The following is a 6,974-nucleotide window of genomic DNA, read 5'->3' as shown; positions in this document are numbered from 1 at the left end:
GGATGGTTTAACACTTCCCAGCATCTCATTTAGCACTTTCAGAGATCTAGTGTTAACCTGAACAGTTAAACTATTTGCCTATTTGCTCGCTCTTTCCAGATTCAGAATGGGCTGGAAAATAATGAGTGTCTCAGGAAAAACTGGCCGGCGTTTGCAAAGCTCTCCTTAGTCCACTGGGAGCATAATGTAAGTTAGATGCTCTTCTGTTTTTCTACTTTTAATTTAGTATCAAAATAATAAATCGCACATATAAAATGCAGTACTCTCATACCTGAGTGAGCCTCGTTCAGTCACAGTATGTAAGAGGTGTGGCTTTCCCAGTCCGCCTGCTTCGCTCCCCGGAACCCTGGCAGCACTTGTTAGACAGGATGCACCTTACTTGTTCAGGCTTCTACTTTATTAATACTAGAAGTTCCTTCATTTCAGGACTTTATAAAATAGAACAAAATTGGATAGTTTGACTGGTGAACCTTTTTATAAATAAGGACACCTATATGATACACTAAATTAACCTAAGCATTAGTATATTTCAAACAAATTACTAATCACAAACAGGGCTATCTTGTTTTGATCCCTATTCCCTTTTACAAAAAATTGGTGCCATTGGTACTGAAGCAAGAATGGCTAAAAGAGAAGTCTTTGTTCTCTTCCTGTCCCGACCCTCTTCATTTTCAGCCATCCTGGTTTTATGACATGTGTTAATCATCTTCTGGGGACTATATTGTTTAATTTACCATACTGATACTTTATCAGGAATTTCCTCTTAATGGCAGAGCAGTATCAGACTCTTTGTAAATAATCAAGGTTCAAACTTCAGATTCTCTGCTCACTAGCCATGTGAAACTTAAAAAAAAAATCTCCGTACTTCAGTTTCTTTGTGAAGTGAAGATAATAATATCTGCCTTATGGATTTATTGTGAAGCTTAAATGAGTTAGTATGTATAAGTTATAACAGAGTCCAATACAGCATAGGCATTAGGTAAATTTTAGCTATTTATTTACCAAATTGATAACCAGAGGTCTGAATAGCATGGACCCATTGAGGAAGATAGGTAAAAAAAAAAAAAAGGAAAAGGGGCATGGGCTAGAACTCTATGGCTCAAATTTTAACTTATTTAGGTTTTCTTTTTCTGTGAAGTAATTTTTCTGTGGGTAGAAAGATATCTCTGAACTGTCTTACTCCAACACATAAGAGTGATAACAGGAGAGTATCTTACTTAGCTATGTGTCCTTAGTGCCTAAACCAGGGGCGAATACATAATAGATGCTCAGTAGATGCTTCTCAAAGAAAAGTTACTGACAAATGAGTGGGATACTGGCCATGGGAACAATTATCCTATTCTTAGACCTAGATTTAATTTCTGTCTCTAATCTTGGGAATATTAAACTCAGTAGACGTGAGCAAACCAAAAGTTTGGAGAATACTTTTAAACAGCCTTGGAAGGGCAGGAGCCTATAGGTAGAGCTGTAATTCTAACAAGTTGACCAAATGAGAATGCCATGAGAAGCGATCAACACAGGACCCAGCTTGAGAGGCTGTTGACATTCTGTGTAATTACTGCAAGTGCACCTTGGGTAGTCCACATTATTGTAAACTGCATTTCCAACACTGTATGGCATTAAATTAAAAGAAAAAAAAAAAACAAAAAAAACCAAAGTTATAGCCATTAGCAAAGCTGAATTGGAACTCCTAGAAAATGTCAAGGAGATCTTAATTGTACTTTATATAATGGTCTCCTAGGCTAATAAGATATGATCTAAAACCATTAGGTATGAGAAGGTAAACATTTTAAGAGCACTTTTTTTGCCAAAAGGCTCTTCATCTCTATTTGACAACTCTTACTCGGCCTTGAGGTAAAGCTTTGCAGTGTTCTGAAATAACAGATATTGTTTGTGACAGAGGGAATGAGGCCCTATGGTGTAGGACAGTATTCAAAGATAATGTATAAGGAGCAAGGATGTCTATAAATTTGATTCTTAAGTCACACATCACGTTCCCCACCTCCCACCCTCGTGGAGGGGGTGGGCAAGTATGTTCTAAAAGTTATTCCCCTGTCACGTAGCATGCAATTCCAAAATGCTGGGAAACACCCATTATTCTGACAAGCTTTAGAACGCATAAATCTATTTAACCTTATAAATGACTGAGATTCATTCTCTCAAGGTCGGAATCTCGCCAACAGAGCCATATATTCATGTCTTGTTTTTTCAATGAGCTTCTGAGCTAAGACAGTAGATCCTTGAATCCCTGTAGCTGTTAGAGATTTTACAGAGACTCTGCTCTCAGTTATTAATGGAAGTCACCAACAGTCAAATATATAGGTCAGTGTCACTCTGTCACCATGAAATCCAAAGTCTTATCTTCTATTTCTGGTTTGAGGAATATACTTTTTACCTTAGTCTGTATTTTATTTACTGTAAAAATTTCATAAAGAAATATCTATTTCTTAATAAGACATATCTAAGTGAGAGATAGAGTCCCTTCTACCTTCTACCACTCAGTGAACAAAAAGGACTATTGACTACCCCTAAAGAGGTAAATATGTTAAAAAAGCAGCAAAAATATGTTTGAACTTTACAAGTTTGTTAAGTGAAAATACAATCACCAAGGCAGAAATTTACTGAAATAGTCCCCCCAGCTGGAAACGGTGAGTGGCTATGGTTTGGTTCTGTTTGTAAACACAGTTTGGAAATCATTGTTCGGACATGTGGGCTTTCGTTCCAGTTTGTCTCAGTCTTGTGTGTATTCTGGCAAGCAACCTAAGGTTTCTTTATGCCTTTGTTTCTCTATTTGTATAGGGGAGAACATTAACACTATGAAGTTTGTATGGTGCTTTGGGACACCTGCACAAATTGTGCTGTTTTGAACAGATATTAAGAATGTATTTGTTTAATCTACTGCAAAATCGGGATAATACTATCCTTAATGCTGGCTGGGTAATGTTTACTAAAGTGTGTTTGTTTCATTAAACATTAGCTCTTTAGGATTAGATGTTACATGAACCGGCCTACTTTTGTCAAATTAATTTATGAAACCCTAAGGTAAACAAAGTCAAAGGCCTTTGCTGTGGGACTTCTCAGAACCTTTACTATGTTAATGAGCATTATGGATCTCCTAGGTGGGTACGGTATGTGACATTTCCCAAACTTGCTTAACAATAGCAATTTTTTTTTTGAACTTTTATTTGGGGGTCATAGGAAAGCTTTTGTGAAATGCTTGGCAGAAGAATAAATACCATTAATAAGTGCAGTCCAAAAATCTTAAAGAGAAAGCACAGTGTTGAAAAGGATCTCTCTTCTTTTAATATTTGAAGCTGCCTTACTTGATATGCAGTTAACTCACAGACCAGCTTTGCAAGGTTCTATAAAACATACTGGTTGAATCATTATTGAATTTCTGATTTTGTAGGTAAAAAAAAAAATGATGAAACACCAGCATTTTCATGCATTTCTATCTAGTTTTAATGCCCCTTGTAGATTGAACCCTGGGGGCTAGTGAGCTAAATATAGAATGCCTGCAAACTTCCACTCCCACCAGTTGAATTATATGTTGACCAGGGTCAGTTGTGTTTGTTCCCAAACATTTTATAACAGTTGAACTTGTTCTTGTAATTGCATAATTTAATGGGATATTATGTAAATCCACAGAATATAGCTATGAGTATGAAAAGAAAGTTGTTGATTCTATGAAAACTAGATCATTTGCTTTGTCAAGACTCGTTATGGTAAGATTTTAGAAATTGCTGTTAAATGAGGTATGAGTGAGATATTCTAAAAGATTGGTGGGGGAATCTTAAAATTGTGGAAATCTGTATTCTGCATTTTAAGTGATTTTTAATTCTCACTGAACACCAAAGACAACTGAAAATGGAAATTTGGGGTGATATGTTATAGGTGTGGTGTATGGGAAGAAATCAATATTTTTAGCAGAAGACCTATATTCAAAGAAATGATTTTGATCCTATGTCAAAAGATTGATGGATATAGAGGGATTGTGTCCATATATTTTAATAACCAGTATGGTTTTGACACTGACCAATCAGAACAGATGCCTGTCCCATCAGAAAGGGTATTCAAACTTAAACTGTTGAACAGGCATGCCAGCACATGTAGGCCAAATGTCAGTTCTGCCTACAAATGTTTTAGGTTAAAATATAATATTTTAATAGTTCATATCATTTTAAAACAATTCCTTATTTTAGACAAATGTTTTGATTATCCGGCCAAATGCTACTCATGATTACCTCAGAAGACTGTCAGTTATAGGGACCTAGTGTAATATAGTTTATAAGGTACTTTCCATATATATCATCCCCTTTAATGATCAGAAACTGAAAAAAAGAAAGTTGGCTCCTGTAAGCAAATGTCCTGGAAGAAGCCCCTTTGAAGCGACCACAGAAACAGGTAGGGGTTATAGAAATCAGAATTTAATTACATAAACAGTTTCCTTGTTAATCATTTGGTGAAAGCAAAAGGTCACAAAGAGGAAGAAAAGAAAAAAATATTTGGAAACTGGATTCTAGGTTTGGGCAGAACAATCAGAATTTGTGCTGCCAGAGGCAGTTCTTGACATAAATGAGTACTCAGTTGAGGGAAATTGGGGGAAATTGGGGGATAATTGTACTGAGTATGTGACTGCCCTGATGTCTTTAACATTCTAATCATTGTTAACCCATAAAGGTATAAAGAGGGCTGTCCAGCCATGTCTGGGAACCACTATCCCACAGCTTAACCAGTACAGTAAGAAGCTCAGAAACCAGGATTAAATCTAGACTCAAAGAAGAAAAATATCACAATAAGCTCTGACTCTTGAGTGTCAAAAACATGAGGTCTATCAATAACTGTCTGTTTTTAATTAGCTGGAGGTAATATGGTTGAAAGTAATTCCAGTGTTCTTTGAGGCAGTAAAATAATCTTGTTAAATAAAAAATATTGTGATTATACCAAGGGTTTATTTTTCTTAAATTTCATTCCTTTGAAGTCAGTCATCTATCCTTTTGAAATATCAGTTACTGTTAATCTGTGCCTGGAGAAAGTCTGTGAGTTGGAAGTTACTATTGCCACCTGGAAATGTTTACCAGCACTGTAGCCTGGTACCTGGCTGTGTATTGGTATTATCTGGGAGCTTTAGAAAAATACTGATATTTTTCTCAGACATTCTGAATCAATGGGTCTGTGATGTTGCTGAGGCAGCGGATTTTAAAAGCTTCCCACCTCAAGTGTTCATGGACCAGCCGTGTCTGCATTGCCTGGAGACTTGTTAGAAGTGCTGAAAATCAAATCCCACTTAGACCTACAGAGAATCAGAATCTTCATCCTAATAAGATATCATCTGAATCGTAGGCACATTAAAGATGGAAAATCTAAAAAAACTCTTTCTCAAAGTTTTGTCAAAGAACCTACATTTGAATCATGTGAGGTATCTATTTTGTTGCTTTAATCAAATGCAGATTTTTTTTTGTCCCCAGCTTAGCTTCTGAATGAGAATCTTTGAGGTAGAGGGAAGATGTTCGGCAGGGGCAGACATAAGCCTAAGGAATCAACAGTTTAACAATTACCCAGTGAATCTTTATGAACATCTAAATTGAGAACCATTGGGTCAGGAAAATAGAAGTTGGAAAAAAGGTACAAACTTTCAATTATAAGATGAATAAGATCTGAGGATCTAATGTATAACATAGTGATTATAGTTGCTAACACTATTATATAATTGAAATTTGCTAAGAGAGTAGAACCTAAATGTTCTCACCAAAGAAAATGGGTAAATATTTGAGGTGATGGGTATGTTAATTAATTCGATGGGGAAGTCCTTTTGTAATGTATATGTATATCAAATCATCACATTCTATAACTTAAATATCTTACAGTTTTGTCAGTTGTACCTCTATAAATCTGAAAAAAATAAACTCAGAACCATTGTTTTAGAAAATGTGTCTTGAGACTTTCTGATATTGCTAACTAAGGTCCTGGATCTGAAAGGCTGTGGAAGGGTATGTAAGCAGGGCAGGTAGGACCTGCTTTGGGTATTAACAGGTACAGGTACTCAGTCATGAAGCAGTATCCTCTGCTTCCTAAGTCAAAATAATACTAACTTTAAAGAAGATGCTCAGACCATCAATTCTGGGAGACTTTGTGTCTGCTCTTTTTAGGAACAAGTCAGATTTTAGGGTATAATCCGAGATGCTCACTTATGTTTACTCAAATGCCAACAGCTAACTGAGGTTTGGGACCAGTTTCAGTATTTTTGTTCCTCATCATAATTTAAAATAGCCATTCTCAGAAATAGTGTTCATTGACAGGGACCTAAGAACCTCTTGTAGAAATGATTGACACAAACTTGTCTAAATATTTTTTTTCTTCTCTTACCCCAATTATGAAGTTTGTGTTGTGTTTCTAAATATAGAAGAAACAGCGTCCTTATGTGATAGCTATTCTTACACTACCATGGAGGTAGCATAAATAAAAACACAGCTCTGGCAAAGATCAGTTCTATGCAGTACAAGTCTTAGATAGCATAATGTTTGCTTCTTATATGGGTGTAAATATTGTCACCCAATTCCAGAATAATAAAGAATTCTACTATAGCCTTTATTTATTCTAGTAACTCAGGTGAATATACATCACCTCACGGCCATTATCATGGGTCTAGGCAGCACTTTATTTTGTTTTTGCATTAGTTTGCTAGAGCTGACACAATGAAATACTACAAATTTGGTGGCTTAAAACAACAAAAATTTATTGTCTCAATTCTGGAGGCTAAAAATTTGAAATCACGGGATCAGCAGAGTCATGTTATCTCTGAAAGCTCTAGGTGAAGACCCTTCTTTGCCTCTTCCTAGTTTCTCATGGCTGTTAGCAATCCTTGGCATTCCTTGTCTGTAGAGACATCATTCTGATCTCTGCCTCCATCATCACACAACACTCTGTGGGTCTTCACATTGTTTTCCTTCTGTGCATATGTGTCTCTATGTCTC

Source organism: Pteropus alecto, unplaced genomic scaffold (assembly GCF_000325575.1).
Source record: "Pteropus alecto unplaced genomic scaffold, ASM32557v1 scaffold72, whole genome shotgun sequence".
Classification (NCBI taxonomy): Eukaryota; Metazoa; Chordata; class Mammalia; order Chiroptera; family Pteropodidae; genus Pteropus; species Pteropus alecto.
Note: the sequence above shows the minus strand (reverse complement) of the source record.